The sequence below is a fragment of the Cryptotermes secundus genome, unplaced genomic scaffold (assembly GCF_002891405.2).
Source record: "Cryptotermes secundus unplaced genomic scaffold, Csec_1.0 scaffold1054, whole genome shotgun sequence".
Taxonomy (NCBI): domain Eukaryota; kingdom Metazoa; phylum Arthropoda; class Insecta; order Blattodea; family Kalotermitidae; genus Cryptotermes; species Cryptotermes secundus.
Window position 1 is genome coordinate 156494 of NW_019719379.1, and position 18940 is coordinate 175433.

Genomic DNA, 18940 nt, shown 5'->3' on the forward strand with positions numbered 1-18940 from the left:
AAATTTCGTACGTGCATAGAACCATGCGAGATAGAGCCCAGGTCAGCCATATATGTGTGGCCTCATTCCACTCCGAAAGCTTTCAAATATTTTAATAAATATTTAACAAATACTTTAAGAATCAGACTTTACATAATTTAATAAAACAAATTTTAAATTGCATAAATTAAACGATGTATTGAATTCCCACATTACTGCTTATTTACTATAATTTTCTAAATTAAATAAGAGTATATTTTGGGGCCCCCAGGTCAGGGCCCGGTCAAAATGGCCCTGTCCCCCCCTTTCTATATGGGCATAAAGAGAACTATGTATATTCGAGGACAAATATACATAAATCTTACGGCAAGACCTCACTTAAGTTATTGTTGTCCAAAGAAGGACAGTTAAAACACTTTATCTTTCTGCAAAACTTAAAGTGAGCGATTCTGCAACACCAGACCGTGAAAAGGCACCGATACCTGTGGACAATCCTTATTTCATGACACACAGGCCTGGGAATAATTAGGCCTACTTACAATGTCAACCTCGAGTCAAACTATACACTGAATCAATTTATTTTATCGAAGTACCTTATTTAACTACACTACATGGAGTCTACAACAAATCTGAAACCTCTGATTGGACATTCGATTTGTCTCGCGATTCCTATAAATTTCACGGATAAACGTACAAAACGGTGAAGCTCCTTAACCAGTACATTTAATTTTATATAACAGCAAAGGAAATTATTAAATGGCAATTCGTTAAGGACGATGACAATTATAAATTTCCATCTCCACAAGCTGGAAAGTCGAGGGTTCGATTCCCGATGAGGTCATTGGATTTTCAATTTATCTCTTTTTTCTAGCCGCACTATGGCTCTGGGGTCGACTCAGCCTCGAACAGAAATGAGTACCAGGAATCTTCCTGGGGGTAAAGGGAGGTCGGTGCGTAAGGCTGACAACCTTACCGCCATCTGTCAGCCGATTGTCTAGACAGAATGTGGGAGCACCGACGTCTCACAAGCCTATAGGCCTCCATGGCCTGTTACAGGGATAGCTCTTATTTTTGTTTTACTGAAGTCTATTGAATTAGTCTACTAATGGAGGGGGAGACGGATCCTTCAGTCATTCAGAAAAACTCGCTTTTCTTAATAAACTAAAACATTTAACTAGCGACAACCTAAAAACCTTATTCAAAATGAATTCATGAACGGACTGTTTTTAAGAAAAAGTATTGATACAAGGCCGTGCCATAGCTCAAGCGGTTAGTCGCTGGATTTTCACTGCGACGGCTCGGGTTCGATCCTGGGTCTGGTCAAGTGGGATCTGTGGTGGAGAAAGTGGCGCTGGGGCAGGTTTTCTCCGAGTACTTCGGTTTCCCCTGCCAATCTTAATTCCACCAATTGCTCCACAATCACCCTCACCTATCATCTGGGGCTGGTACAATATGCAAGAAGTGGCCGCAGTACTAGGGACGTAGTCCCACCCCACTAGCAGTAAAAAAGTATTTACACAGGCCTATAGGCCAAGCCCATGTGGTAACATAGCTTCACGAACGAATATTAAATAGAAGTAGGCGGCGAAAAGTCGGAGTGCGTGTTCGTGCTTTGTGTTGTGTTAGGGTACGCCTGACTTGTATGAATATTGGACTCGAAGGGAACGCCTTCATAATAAATATTTAGGCATGCCATTATAATCTAAAACATATTTTTGGTTTCGTCATCGTCAGGTAATGACGCAGGCTTCTACATCATAATTAGAAAGTTACTAAATTCTCTTGTGAACATCGGAAACAAAATCTGCATACTGCCCATCCCACTCAACACGACGGACTTTCCTCTTATAAGGTTGCCTACTCAGCGTATAACGTACACTCAAATATGTTTCAGACAATGATACATCTCAACGCGCGAACATCTTTAAAAAGGTAAGAATTGAGGTTTCCACGGCGGAGAGTGAGAAGAATGTCGTCTTCTGGGTTATGGCGCCGTGTAGATCTTGTGTGAACAGACCTGCTCACGCTGGTTTCACGCTCGCGGATTTTTCTACCCTGAAGATGGAGGCGATATGTTCTTCCGAAACGTCGTTTTACACAAGATCTACACGCCAGCACATCTAAGAAGACGGCATTCTTCATCTTTAAAGATGTTACGTTCCTGTCAGGAGAACACGTGACAAGTGTAACTGAAACAACACCAGTAAGACGTTCATTAACGAGGCCTTTCTATATTACACTGACGGAAATATTTTAACTAAATATAAAGTCGTTAATAAAACGCAGGATTAAATACAACATGCAGACCTATATCTAAACCAATGCCAACCTAACCTAACCTACGATCTCACCGACTGGCCGAATGAAGCGGTTGTCACCGGCGTCCTCCTTGACGTCCACTAGGCTTCGTATGGAGAACACGGACTTGGCTACACGTGGCTTGTTGTTTCCATCGCTAGCTGCGAGCCGAGGTCGTGTGGTAAGGTCCATGCTAACTCACTGGACCTCACGCTGACTCGATCTTTTCCGTTGATGTCAGTGGGGTACCGAATCCGAAAGTGCACAGAACATACTTAAATCATATCACTCACCATAATTCACTGCACCTCATTACGACAGAGAATATATACTTCTACTGAAAACTGTCATAACACATAAACGTCGAACTATGTAATGTACTTTCCGACAACTTTGTCTTTGTACACGTAAATCTGCATATACTTTTACTTTCAAAATATTTCTATATTTTCCGTTGTCTTAAATGCCCTATTACACGAAGCAACAGAACTCACACAGTCCATTTCACTGACAGAACTCTATACCAACCTCATCGCGGCAAAACAAAACACAAAATACGTGTTACTGAACCTGTCCGCTAGGTGGCAGAATGTTCCCTACCGACAGGAGACCGCTACTAATGTCAAGCTGATAAGATTTCTGTTTCACTGCAGACAAGCTATGTATGTTTCAATATACCGTTATCACAAAACTGCATTTCTGGCATGTGGTAACGTGATGACACATACACGAACTTCGCAAGTTGTAACCTCATTTGTTTTAGGCTGTTGGTATATGGTGCTCTGCTTCCCTGCCTCTTGTTGATTGTTTGCAGGTACACAACACAACTGGAAACACCGCTGTCATAAATCTGTTTACCTTCTTAGTCCCGCCTATTTCTCCCTCTCCCTGGGCAATCTTAAAGTGACGAAGATGAAGGGCACGCTCCATAAAAATTGAACGCGGTTCAGACGCACCAATCACAGAAAGGAAACGCCCATGTTTCTGATCTGTCTCCACCCAAGCACCAGTTTGCCCCGCCTATTTCGACATGTGCACACAGGCAATATTTAGGCCTACAAAATGGCTATCCTCGCCTTTGAGCTAATAGATTATGAAGATGTTGCTTACAAAACGTAATTTTTCAATCCAATAGATAGTCTTAGAATTGTTTCGTAGTCTTTCAGGACTTAAATTCTGTATGCGGCAGAGTTGGTATGAGTCATCGTAATTGTAAACGTAGTTCTGTTGCACCCAGAAACCGGAATAATTTATGATTACCTAACACACGTCGTTCTTCCAGCCTCATGTGACGGGTCTATAACAGGGGTAGCAGAAATACATGCTCAGGCCGATTTACTACAGGGGAAAGAGTGCTAGTGTGTACCGGATAGGAGGCTGGTTGGACCTCAGATCTGGTCTGGACTCTCCGGAATAGAGAAAAAGCTCTTGTCCCTGTCGTGAATTGAACCCCGGCCTTCCAGACCGTAGCTGGTCGCTATACTGACAAAGCTCTTCCGGCTTCCCATCCCAGAGTAAGGGTGTACATACATTATTTTTCAGAGCTGCACATTCAATACACTCTCCGTAGTCTACGCCTGATACATAGACTATAGATTTAAGACGAAATTTGAGCAGAAGTCGCATTTGGCTCTAATTAGGCGCTACTGTAGTCTCTTGATAAACAGGAGCAACTTAAATGACAGGCACATAAGGTTTGAGGCTTACAGAACGACAGGGGCCGCGCCATAGCTCAAGCGCTTAGTCGCTGGCTTCCCATCGCGGCGGTCAGGGTTCGATCCCGGGTCTGGTCAAGTGGGATTTGTGGTGGACAAAGTGGCGCTGGGGCAGGTTTTCTCCGAGTACTTCGGATTCCCCTGCCAAGCTTCATTCCACCAATTGCTCCACAATCACCCTCACCTATCATCTGGGGCTGGTACAATAGGCCAGAAGTGGCGACAGTACAAGGGACTTAGTCCCACCCCACTAGCAATAAAAAAAATAATAAATACATAACGACAGACAATATTCCAACCACGCCAGACCACTGCATGGCCGGTCACAGTGGCCGCACGGCCTAAGGCATGAACTGTCCTCGCTCGCTGGAAAGCTGGGATCGTCGGTTCGAATCCCACTCAAGGCACGGATGTTTGTGTGCCTTTATTCTGTGTGCAGGTAGCGGCCTTGCGAAGGGCTGATACCCCGTCCAAGGAGTCCTACCGACTGTGTACCACTCACTCACTCATGGAGCTGAGCCCTTCTTGAAAAGCTGCCAATTGTGCAGCTACTCAAGAAGTTCACAACTTTGGTTCATTACCGTGTTCACAAGAGCCCTCTACTGGTCCCTAACATGAGCCAGATCAATTCAATAAATACAATCCCATCCTACCTAAGATCCATTTTAATATTGTTCACCCATATATGTCTTGGTCTTCCCAGTGGTCTCCTTCCTTCCGGCTTTCCCATCAATATCCTGTATGCACTCCTCCTCTCTCTCATTCGTGTGTATAGGATTAAGAAACCAAAAAAGCAGCCAAGGCTAACAAAAGGATAGCAGAGTCATAGATAAATTGACTATTGCAGACCTGCCAAAAGCCTACTAATTACGTTAAACTTAGGCCATAATATTGGGACATGTTGGAAGTTGTCCGACAATTCTGGAATACGATCTGCATGTTTGTTCAAGTGGGCCGTTATCAGATACAGAACAGATAAGTTATCTGCAGAACATAAGACTTGTATTTACCCCAGAGGAGTATGTGGTTTGAATTTTGGGCAATGCCAACCGTTCTAACAAGTTTATCACGCCTCCTCTCAGTCCGTCGTGACATCACATCACAGGGTCCTTCCCACAACCATTTCATCAGTCTACAGAACATGCGCAGTCGTTATTTCTTACCAGCTACGACAGACTAAAATTAGCCACGCTGATAACCAGTAGCAAGTCACTTCTGAGGCCATGATCAGATTCGAATTCCAAAACCATTTATACTTTACTGGGGAAAGTTTTTTTTTTTTTTTTTGCTTATTTAACTGCGGGACACGCGGTATCGTAGTTGATTGAGGCACTATGCTACAAGCCGGAAGGTTGCGGGTTCGATTCCCGATTATGTTACTGGATTTTTCAATTGGCCTAATACTTCCAGCCTCATTATGGCCCTAGGGTCGACTAAGCCTCTAACAGAAATGATTACCAGGAATCTTCCTGGGGGTAAAGGGCGGCCGGCGCGTAAGGCTGGCAACCTCACCGCCATCTGTGAGCCGACTGTCTAGAAAATATGGGAGCCTCGACGTCTCACAACCCTATGGGCCTCCACGGCCTGTTACAGGGATAGCTCTACTTTTATTTAACAGAACATCAACATCGAAGTTTATGTAGCGGAGTCTAGTTTTGTTGTGTGGGTTGCCTACAGAAGTTCATGATACATGCGTAAGGTTAAGAAGGTAAAGTTAACTCTGGGCTTAATTATCATACCACAAAGATGTAGGAGGGCGTGTAGTTATAGCACCACCACTGGATGGAGGTGCCCTTGCAGCTTTATTCGCAGTGCCCATTTCACAGGAGAGTGGGTGGGCCCCAGAGTCAGTCTGGATGTTATGGATAGGGGAAATATCCCTTGCACCTTCAGGGAATAGAGCCCCGGTTCCTCGGTTATCCAGCCCATATCCCAGTCGCTGTACCCACTGTATAGATGTACGCATAAACTGTCCAGATGACGCAGCATACCTACACAAGGCCATGATATCGCATTCTCATGTAGGATGTAGGAGAAGAGATCATAAGATGAAGTCTATTGAAGAAAGCAGTCTTCTGGGATTTGGCACCGTGTATATGTGGTGTTAACCGACGTTTCGGAGGAACGTATCACCTCCATCTTCAGGGTAGGAGGAAAAATATAAGAAATCCGCAAGCGAAGAGACCGTGAGAACCGGTAAAAGCAGACTGGTGTTGGAAATATTTCTTATATTTTTCCTTCTACCCTGAAGATGGAGGCGATACGTTCCTCCGAAACGTCGGTTAACACCACATATACACGGTGCCAAATCCCAGAAGACTGCTTTCTTCATAGTCACCGCCGTGAAAGCCTCAAATCTTACATGAAGTCTATTGTTTGTATACTTTGTAATTACAATTTTGCCTAACACTTGAGAGACAAAGACGTAGATGGGGGGCATAATGATATTAAAAAAACTGAAGATGTAAGATTGTCGACTGGATGCATGAGACACAGGGTAAGATCTGTGACGAGCTTTTGTGAACACGGTAACGGAACTATGGGCTCCATAACAGGTGACTTTCTTGGCTAGCTAAGTGACGTGAACTCCCCAAGGAGGAAACAGGTCTACAATGAATGGTTAAGCTCCATGTTGGCAGAACTGTGACACGGGAAATTTAATTCTGAAATGGTCCTCACTAGGCCTAAGTCTACAAAGATAGTGTAGTCTAGTAGAGACTACAGCTCTTTCTTTTGGTTATTTACTGACGGGTTTCCAAGTGTAGAGATTAGTCTATATACCGGGCCTAGAGCGTCAAATGAGGTGAAAATGATGGATAAGTGGGTCATATGTGAGGAAGCGTAGTGATGACCTAGTTCAAGACAGAATCAAAACATTTTTCTGTCAGAATAATGAAAACAGCAAACACATCAGTCAAAATTGAGCATAGTTTTAGATCCCCCCTAACCAAACTTCTGTAGCCATACGTTTGTACGACCTAATTGTTACAATTTAAAACAGACCTAGACAATATATACTATACAGTAACAAGTAGTTTCGGGTAAACTAAAAAAAGTCTACGATTATCTGCGCAACGAGTACTACCAGCTGTCTTTTTTTTTTTTTTACTTGCTCTGCAGCCCTGAACTCTGATTTTCAGTTTCATGATAATTTTACAGACTGTAGGACTCCTTGGACTAGTGATCAGCTCGTCGCAAGGCCTCTACCAGAACACAGGACAATACAAACACAGAATAAACACATACACATACCAAACATCAATGTCTTGTGTGGGATTCGAATCCACGATCCTGGCTTCCGAGCGAGCGAAGACAGTACCTGCTACCGTGACAAGCACCAGTTGTCCTACCGGAACATATATTCATACGATTATCATATTGCCTAAATATGAAATCGGCGATTTCATTATTTAAGTAAAGCCTCTATTAGGAAAGCCCTGAGTAAAGTACAGGCACTTTAAATAACGTTTTATGGTAAATGATCCGTCAATATTTTACTAGCTTCTTCATACCAGCCTGTTAATTTTGATAAGCCACTGGATAATTATACAATGTTTAACTCATTTATTTATCTAATCATTTTGAGCAAGGACAGCAAAGCTAGTAAAGTGACTGCTTATGGGTTTCATGACAGGTTTGATTCGTGGTAATAAGAGGAGTGTTTCTTTTTGCCTTCATGCCCACACTGGCCCAGGGGCTCCTCCCACAGAATAAATAAGCCAGAGCGTGAAGCTAACTACTCACCTCTGTCTAATGAGGAGGTAATTGCCATTCCTCCTCTATATCCTCATGGTGTTACACTTAGGTACAAGCATTCTTTATTTTTGCATTATTCTTACAATTCACCGAAAATCTTTTCTTCTTCTTTAAGAGTAACCCGCTGGACATATCATGCAGAGGAGGTCTCAAACTCTATTTTTGCTTCTCTTGCTTGGCTAAGAAGGTAATTTAATTTTAAATATGGATACTATTAGTACTTGAGCCAGGATAACGTAGTCTGTATAGCGACTGGCTACGGGCTAGACGACCAGGGGGCCGGAGTTCGAGTCTCAGTAGGGTGAAGAATTTTATCTTCTCCACGTCTTCCAGGCATGCTCCAAGACCCACCCAGCCTCCTATCCAATGGGTACCGGAGGTAAAGCGGCCGGGGAGTAAAGCTGACCACTCAGCTCCAACTAGCGCCGAAGTCAGGAAAATGTGGATCTATACATCCACTCCCCATACACCTTCGTGGCATAGTACTTAATTAGTTAAGCACAGGAACAACTTTACCTTTAACGTTTTTTTCTATTGCTAGTGGGGTGTGACTATGTCCCTTATACTGCGGCCACTTCTGGCCTATTGTACAAGCCCCAGATGATAGGTGAGGGTGATTGTGGAGCAATTGGTGGAATAAAGATTGGCAGGGGAAACCGAAGTGGAGAAAACCTGCCCCAGCGCCACTTTGTCCACCACAAATCCCACTTGACCAGACCCGGGCTGCCGCGGTGGGAAGCCAGCGACTAACCGCTTGAGCTATGGCGCGGCCAACTTTTACTGTCAGTATCATTGCTATATGCAGATTCTTTGTATGGCGAGACCCATTAGAAACTACACGAAAACAAATTTGTTTTTATTCCGCCGCAGATTTCGTTAACATTGGTAGCCGTCTCTGGGCGAGTGAAGGGAACAGAAGTTGCAGCCCCTCGCCGAAATATCCACAGACGGTGCCAATTGTTATGAAGAATCGCTGTGGCAGGCGAAACATGCTTCAGAAGTTGAAGACTAAATACGGCAAATTATGCATGGAAGCCTTAGGGAAGTCTTTATGGCGTTTATATTTTGAAACAAACGTGCCTTATGCCGCCTGCCAGTTCATCGTGCGCCAACGCCTGACAAATGTTTCGGTACCACACGTAGTGTCAGGAAGCGCTGCAGCTGCGGGAGTATGCATATCGCTTAGAATTCGCAATTTTGATGCTGACCAACTCTCCCAAACGGAGGGTTACGAGTGTTCACTGATGAGGTCATGTTCCACATCTGGAAGGGCCAACACACGCAACCTGAACGTTTGCGGAACAGAAAATCGCCACGTACCCTACAAGCCGTGGAGAACAAGTCCGAAAGTGAACGGCGGGTGTAGTTATATGCTACAAGATGTACTGGTCTTTTTCTTCGACAAAGAAACACTTCCGGAGCTGGGATAGCTCAGTCGATATGGCGACTAGGCTATGGGCTTGATGGCCGAGGAGTCTGGGTTCGATTCCGGGCAGGGGCAACACCTCGTGTACTATAAAATTGGTAAACGGGGCTATTTCTCCGGGGGTAAAGCAGCAGGGGCGAGAAGCTAACCACTCATCTCTATCTAGATCAGAGGTTGAGAATGAAGCTATGCTTCCACTCCCCCATACATCTTCATGGCGTAGAGTTTAATCAACTAAAGCACAGGAAAACGCTTCTAATTCATATTCCAGTTTGACGGTTCATATTCACACCGGCCACTTGCCCAAGTTGGTGACTATCTAAACCGAATTTTCAAAGATAACTAGTTTGGCCGTGAGGGATCCCCTGCTTGGCTCACAGATTTACTCAACCTGACCCTGTAGCCTTAGGGCTACGTGTACACTCAGCATCCAACTGACGATGGAGACCTGGGAGAACAGACTGTTGATGCACTCCAACAAGTAACTCCACAAATGTTGGGACACACATGACGAAACCTTGTTTCCATCTGACTCACCGCCACTCCTGTGCATCTTCTGCCTTCGTCAAAGTCCCAACATGAGCATTTCCTCAGTTACTTCCATGCCATTCATAACGCATAACCCTGTATATTATTACACAGGCCGCTTTTCTTCCTTGACTATGCTGACAGTTTCCTTGATCAACGCCAATTCACACTGCCAAGTGTTATGTGACTTTCGACGGGGTTTTGGATTCGATATTAAATTTACTGACCACTTACAAGTCGTAACTATAAATAACTGTTACACTGTCGTTACTTCCACGCTTATAAAAGCACATTAAGTCTTTGCAGCCCGCAGTGTCTTCACTACTAGTTGCCTGGTGACGACTCCTAACAATGGCTAGTCCTCTGCTTTAAACTCACCAGCTTCCAGACTTGCGGTCATTTCACATCAGCATCCTAGTCTTTTCTTCACAGCTCGACTTTCAACTGAGCACCCAAAGTAAACGTCAAGTCAAAGTGACTTTATGATTGGCTGTTTAACGCCAATCCGTTCGTCTTGGCGCCAGGCCCCTTGAGAACCACGACCAGAGATTTCTTTTTCAACTGAACTCTTGCGGTAATAGTCCTTTTGCAACATCCTCTCTGACGAGAAGCTGGGGTTTGTCTGTTATCAATGTGCTTGGCTTCTCAAGTGTATATTTCCCATATGTTATTAAAAATTGTTCCTTTTGCTCTACACACAAATCTTCTACCAGTACAGGCCTTACAGAGCAGACCATGCCTATCTTCCGTATCTTATGCTACAACGGCAGCTTACAGTCATTTGAACGATCTAAGCTTGACCCCTTTGTCGGTATTTCGACTGGATAAGGGCTGGACGACCGAGGGGTCGGAGTTCAAGTCCCGGTAGGGGTAAGTATTTTTTCTTCTCCAAGTCGTTCAGACGGTCTCTGGGGTCCACCCAGCCTCCTATCCAATGGGCACCGAGGGTTCTTTCCCCGAGGGTAAAGGGGAAGGGACGTGAAGCTGATCGCTCAACTACAGCTAGTGCAGAGGTCAAGAAAATGTGGATCTATATATCCACTTCCCCATACGCCTTCATGGTGTAGTGCTTAACTCGTTAAGCACAGGGACAAGTTTACCTTTTTCACCTGTTTAAAGACACGTATGTATTACAGTGAGTCGTCTCCATCTGTAGCAAAAGGGCTTCAAGATAAACAATAAGACAGACTGCATACAAACGCTTACCGTCCGCTTATCACTTTTAGAACATTCATCTACCTCTTACATGTCCTCCTCACAGCCGGATTCGGCCTGCAGTTGTCGCTATTCTGTCCTTACGAAGCGCCATAGCTCAAGCGGTTAGTCGCTGGCTTCCCACCGCGGCGGCCCGGGTTCGATCCCGGGTCTGGTAAAGTGGGATTTGTGGTGGACAAAGTGGCGCTGGGGCAGGTTTTCTCCGAGTACTTCGGTTTCCCCTGCCAATCTTCATTCCACCAATTGCTCCACAATCACCCTCACGTATCATCTGGGGCTGGTACAATAGGTCAGAAGTGGCCACAGTACAAGGGACTTAGTCCCATCCCACTAGCAGTAAAAAAAAAAAATACGTAGAGCACATGGTTGTTAACGGTTACGGACAGGACCGCCAGGCGACAGTGAGGTACCTATGCTTCAACCGGAGCCGCTGTCTCGGCCCTTGCCATAAACACTGTCAAAGCCGTATGATTGTACGGATGGTTTATTTGTGGAAACTGTGGATATAGGTGGGAATTGTTTTTTTTAAGGTTGTAGCATGGCTGCAATGTAAAAATAATATCTACGTGTATTAGGGAAATTTATAAACTGTCAGTGTTTATTTTGTATATCGGGGACAAGCCACTCAAGCACTAAAGTAAAGTAAAGTAAAGCTATCCCTGTACCGGGCCGTGAAGGCCCATAGGGTTGTGAGCCGTTCAGGGACACACATTATCTAGACAATCGGCTCAAAGTTGGCGGTAAGGTTGTCAGCCTTACGCGCCGGCCGCGCTTTACTCCCCAGGAAAATTGTTTAATTAATTCCTGGTACTCATTTCTGTTAGAGGCTGAGTCGACTCCAGGGCCACAGTGCGGCTGGAAGGGTTAGGTCAATTGAAAGAAAATCCAATGACCTCATCGGGACTTGAACCCGCGACCTTCCAGCTTGTAGCATAGCCCCTCAACCAACTACGCTACCGCGTGCCCCCCCCACTCAACCACTATTACAATTTATCAAATTGTAACTGAAAGAAATATAGGAGTATCCCTATTATTTAGTGGTGAACTAAAGTGACCACTATGATGCAGTGTTGTCAGTTCAAGAAAAGAGAGAGGTGAGGTATTTTCCATGGAATTTGTTTTCAACAATATCCCACTGAAATTTTAATGGATTTCTCGCTAATTAGAAAATAACACACTAGTTTTACAGGTAATAAAAAAAGACCAATTTTATATATTCATTAGTATTAGTAAGCAATTACAGAATATGACTAGATAATACAACTGTTCTTGTTAAACAGAGAGTCAGCCAGAACTGATGATGCTGATGACAGTAAACAGGGAATACTATGAAGTCATGCATCTACAAAAACACGTCCATCTTATTATTAGTACAGGATTATCATTAGTCATACAAATATTCTCTCCACTGTCAACAATCGCTGAATGAGATCTAACTGAAAGGAGAATAAAATTATTCTTGCTCATTCACTGTGCTTGAAATAATGCCCATAAACTTTAGTATGGTTTCATTACCAGCTGACGAAATAATTAGATTAATGGAGCTTATAAGTAAACACAACTGACTTAAACGAATACATTCATTGTGCATAAATTGCTTAGGAGTTTGCACTTCGTAAGAGAATACAATTTTGAGCGTTTATATTTAAAAACAACATATACACACAATTCAGGAACAAACATCACACTCTTAATGACAAAGACAGTAAAATCACGCAACCAATCACAAGCCTCTCTTCAATATGGGACACGGGTAGCCATTCTTTCAGAATGCAACTAAGTTACTAACACAAAACCAAATAAAACTATTTTCTTTACCAAAATCCTGTGATTAAATATGAATAATAAAAAGAATAATAAAATAGTTTTGCTTTTAAGGAGTACATCTCATTTTATATGTTTCACGTTCAGACTGTTTTAATTTAAATAATTTTAAAACGAACAACAGACTCATAGTAAGCTAGCTCCAAGTAACCAGTCTCTTAAACTGGTGTTATCAGATCTGATTTCTGCCATCAATAAATGTTTCAGTTCTAAAGAGATATTATTGTTGACACAGAAGCAGCAAAAAAGTAATTTTTATTACTCAATATGCATCATAAACTCATGTATGACAGAATGACAATAACAATCAAGTGCATTTATGTAAGTCAAACAAATATGTTCATTGTAATATACTTTGAGCAGACCTGGTAACCTTAAAGCTGCTGTAATATGTCTGAAATAACTGAACTCACAAAGAACATATGCTTGATTTCTAAAAAAAATTACAGACCATGCTGTCATATTGAATATGCATAAGAAGATGACAAATGATACATTTAACATATGTTTGTAACAATAATTGAAGTCTTGCAATATTTCATCTCAAGCGCCACTCAATATTACATATCTTCATTGTAGACAGACTGTCACATTATTTACACTTCTTCAAAGTGGATCAAAATTTGCCAATCATAAGAAATTCAATTAAGAATCTTTACTCTCCGCTTATATATATATATATATGATGTACATTCTTTATGATAAATTTGGAGAAGGGTTTGAATTTGTATACTGCTTCAGACTTCGTATTTCTTCGTGGTTAAAGAACTGGCAGAATGAAGATAAAACTTACTAGTAGATTCTAAAGGGTTTGACGATGGTGTATAACACTTGGAATTACTGGATTTTTGGACTTCGTCTATCCTCTGACAGATCCAGTGATTGAGGTTCGCTCTTTCTAACTGACTCAAAAGAGAAGGTGTCTCCCACCCTCTAACCCAAGGATGGAAACAGATCCGGTTCTTGAAATTTTGGGTTATTTAGTATTTTTTAAAATACCAGATAATTGACAAAGTACAAAAACTCAGTAATTCGGAGTGCAAGAGTTACTGAATATGTGGGTTGTTTTGGCCACTTAAAACTTCAAACAACATGTGTTTGATTGTAGCTCACCTGATATAGCAACTACTTGAACGTAAGGAATGTGGCACCAATCCTTGGTTTGTATAACAAATTTTTCTCTTACTAAGAATAACACTGTGCTAGAACGCAGCCCTAAACCACGGTATACTTGAAAGTTAAATCCAGTAGCACTGTAAACATGGTCATCAAATGTCAGGTAATATGTGTTTGGTATCCATAAAATAAGACAACTATGCTCATATACATAGATATGATACATTTTAGAATTCTGAAGGAAGAGGGTGGAGGCTTAATGACTTTCTTCTATGTTTTTTAAACAATTAATTATCTGAAAGATATCAAATGGTAAAGAATAAATATCACTTATCTGAATTTGTTATCCTCTGTTCAATGTGGAAATGCCTGCTTATATGAAACTAAAGATTTATAATTTAGCTTGGAATATTATTAAAAAAACTGTTTACCTGCATTTGAATATCACAAATGAGTTATTGCAAATTCTCCATTAATTATTTTTCATTCCTTACTGAATACCAGTTCTGGTGTGTTTTTGTATCTTATTCTGAATTTCCTTTTTTCTGAATTATCTGTTTTTTATAAATAAAGTTGGCCTGAAGAGACTCACTGCAGCCTAGTGGTCTTGTCCCAATTACAAAACTGGAGATGACAGCTACTGAGCTTTCATGATCCACTCAGCACATGATTTGTGAAAGCTTACATGCAAGGAAAATTCAAAAGCCATGAGCTCCGAAAATGAATGCTGTCATACTTCCAAAATTAAAGTCACATAATTTCTTTATCTAATCACATACAGTTGCCTGAAAATGCATCAGGAAATGGGGATATTCTCTACAGAAAACCCACTATGGGCTGCCACTTCTTCAACTTCTGTGATGCTGTCAGAAATAATGTACAGCTTCATAATGGATTTTGAGTATAAGAACAAACGTTATTGACAATACATGGGGCTTGCATAAGTTGAAAGGGACTGAAAACAGAATAACAAAATTAAAATTTCAAGTGCAGCAACTGTACCATAGCGCATGTTCAATCCCAAATAAGTTTATGTTGGATCTAAGGCAAATTAAGTGGCACTGCAGCAAGTTTTCTCTGGGTACTTTGGTTTCCATCCGATGCTCCACTTCTCTCATCTCTGTTTTCTTTCGTTACTGTCATCATCAACATTATCATCCTCCCATTTAAATATGTGAGCTACTCTTTAACCTTCAAGGCAGTAGTAGAACATATAAATACTGTCTGGACTCTAAGAAGTAAGATGATTTTAAGTATTGTGACGTGTATACCCATTGCTAGGCAACAACTGTGTAAATGCATTCCCACAACATACACGTACAAAACAGGACATCCATTACTAGGTAAGAGACCGGTAAACATGCCTCCTTAACAATATAGGTTGCATTTTCTGTGTGGTCCATGCTGAGGGGTTATAAAAAGACACAGCCAGAAGATGCGACCAAGTTCAGTACAGAACAGTAATTGATTTGAGTTTTGGGACGCCAGCCTGACAGGAGATGAGCTTGGCGTTGAAATGAGTTGGCAGTTGCAGAACAATGGCAAGAAAAGTATCATGTTGTGGAAAGCAGACTTCATGTATAATTTGAAGTTACAGTGAGACTGATATATCCATTGCCAGGATATGACTAGTGAAGAATCAGAATTTTAGTGTGTGCGCGCAATGGTGAATTGGAAAGTGTGCAGAATAGTGACAGCGCTGTATTGCCTGTAGTCCCGAGGTGTGTGTACAAGGTCTTAATAAATCCAATCATCTAATATAAAACCCCACCTACAGTCACTAATACATGTGACAATATTTTGTAAAAAAGAGAAAGATGGCACCCTGTCCATTTCAGGCACTCAACCCTGTGCAGTATCTTAATTAAAGTCTGGGTACTTAACCGATGCATGTGCAATTTGGGGTTGTTACTTAAATACAGGTAATGTACACTTCTTGGTAAGTAGTCTTCTCCCCAGGGACAATATTGTGCAAATTCAGTGCTGAATGCTTTTCTTGTGAGGAGGAGGCCTTGTCCTTGCAGTCATAGCTCCCCACTCAGCCCACTTTCCTGACAAATGTACAGCCCTCTTTGACCCCAGTTACAATGTCTCACTCACCTGCAGCTACAGGAAACATATGCTGCTTATATGGTAATGGGGAACCCTTATGCAGATTATACTTACAATATACAGGATATAATTATTTACATAAGCAAGTACACACTTACAGAACTGCAGAAATAGCTCTGCCTCCTTCCTTGAGGAAGGTTGGAATTGTATGAAGAGCCACTGCAAGCTTAAATGTTACTCTAGGCAACAAGAAATCCCAAACCCACTTAAAAACAGATCAACTTTCTCAAAACTGTCAAAATTAATTAAAAAAAACTCCATGGCTTTCAGTCCGCAAGTGAACTATACTGACCGAGAAACTACTGCTTGTTGGTGAAGTTGATGCCAACTTTTGCAGATAGAGGGTGTCACGTGGTCAGCGCAATGGATTCCCACGGCCGTTAATCTCAGTTTTCTAGAACAAAGCCGCCACTTTTCCATTCAAGTAGCTCCTCAATTATCCTCACGGGGCTGAGGGGACCCATTCCAGACACTCTATTTCTCAGAATATCTGGTAGGGCCGGGATCCGAAGCCGGGACCTCTGGATCTGAAGCCAGGAACTCTGACCACTAGACCACAGAGGCGGCCATCAAAATTAATAGTATGATGTTTTCAAACAATGACAGAAACAGTTATCAGTGTCACAATTTTTCAAACAGTTCTATTCATATCGTGACATAACACGTTCAGATTATTGTAAATTAATGGTCACAATACAAACAGAAGATTGGCAGAAACTATTTTCATTAATTTTTTTTTTTTTTTTGTAAAATGTGCTGCCCCAAGTGGCCACCAGTGTTGTCAACATGTCCCCAATTGTATGTAAACAAGCACATCATATGACTGGCCAGTAAACAGCAGTGTGTATTTGGTACCCTCATTACTTTTACCCTGGCCAGACAGAATGAACGCCTACTACAGCGTAAGCTGTGACCTCCTTACTTATTTCCATGTCCCTGCACTTATATGGAGAATACTGTCATCTAGTATCTGATGCTGTGCATACCGGCAGTTGTTAACTTGACATTTTGGAGGAACATATTACTTCAAAAATGTTGATAAACTTCTATCACACTACATATAGTAACATCCAAGGAGATGGTAACACTTCATAGTCGCCGCACTGGGAACCTAAATCCTCGCAATTTCTACTATAATTTAAACTCAAATTCTGTCCTTAGCCTTACAAACCATATACCGTTAACCATTAAAACTACTCTTTAGTAACAAGAATGCACACCAAAACAGACGGCCTGTGAAATTAAATAATATTTTTAAACTCAAGAACCAATCCACTCACACTTTACACAAATATGACCCTTTGGTGTATGAAATGAGATGCAATGAGATCTAAGAACCTGGCAGAATAATGGAACACTTTGTTGCACTTTAATGTAAATAATGATGGTACAAATAAGGAAACAATATTTTACAGAGCAGATCCTACTAAGCATTATGACTGCTACATTTATTTTCCATGAATATGTTATAAATTCCTTCTATCTAAATCACTGTTGAGAAGTGGATTCAGTAGTTAACACAACTACAGTGAGCTGGGAGGGGGCACGCGGTAGCGTAGTTGGTTGAGGCACTATGCTACAAGCCAGAAGGTAGTGGGTTCAATTCCCCAATGAGGTCACTGAATTTTTTCCAATTTATCTAACCCTTCCAGCCGCACTACAGCCCTGGGGTCGACTCAGCCTCCAACAGAAATGAGTACCAGGAATATTCTTGGGAGCAAAGGGCTGACAACCTTGCCATCTATGAGCCGATGGTCTAGAAAATGTGGGAACCTCAACATCTCACAACCCTACGGGCCTCCACGACCTGTTACAGGGATACGTTTACTTTTTTATAGTGAGCTGGGATAGCGCAGTCAGTACAGCAACTGGCTATGGGCTGGATGGATGAGGGGTCAGAATTTGAGTCCCGCTAGTGGCAAGATTTTTCTCCTCTCCAAGCTGTCCAGGCCACTTTTAAGGCCTACCCAGCCTTCTATCCAATTGATATTGCGGGGCGGGGTATTTCCTCGGGGAGTACAGTGGGCAGGCGTGAAGCTCACCACTAACCTCCAACTGGTACTGAGATCAAGAATACATGGATCTATATGTGGTGGTATCGGAAAGTTCCAGGACTCTTACCGTTGTAAGTTCCTCAGTGAAAGAAGATGAGAGTGGAGGCCAAGGTCACACTTCTGCAAGATTATTGCATCAGTCTGCCATGTGACACCATGTTGTGGACACATACTGCCTTTACACGAGTGCTTTTCAACTCCATGTTTCGTTCTGTCTGCGATGGATGGCAGAATCGAGCAATGTGTCTGCATCAAGTTTTGCGTGAAGCTTGGTAAATCTGCTACCGAAACCGCTGAAATGCTTCATGAGGCTTTTGGAGAACATTCTTTAAGCCGGACAACAGTTTTTGAATGGACTTCAGCTGTAAGGTCGTTTGAGTGTCAGTTGAAGATGACAAACATTCAGGGTGACCAAGCACCAGTAAACGACAGAAAATGTTGACAAAATTTGAGAATTTATTGACAGAAACTGTCACCAAACAATCCATGGGCTCACAGATACCGTTAGGATCAGTTATGAAGTTTGCCAGGAAATCTTAAAGGAAAATTTGAATGCGTCCACCAACACATCGCTGAAAGCCACAAAATTTGTGACTAATAACAACATGGTTATCATTCCCCATCCTCCTTACTCGCCTGACTTAGCCTCCTGTGATTTCGCCTTTTTCCCAAATTGAAAATGAAACTGAAGAGATGACATTTTGAAACAGTGTCTGACACCCAAAGGGAATTGCAAGCGGTACTTGACAGTATTAAGGAAAATAACTTCCACGGTGCTTTTGAAGCATGGAAAAAAATGATGAGATCACTGTATATGTTCCCAAGGAGACTATTTTGAAGAAGATGGTACCCAAAATTGAGTAAGCCAGCATTCCTTTTATGACCTTGTCTGCAAACTTTCCGACAGAACCTCATAC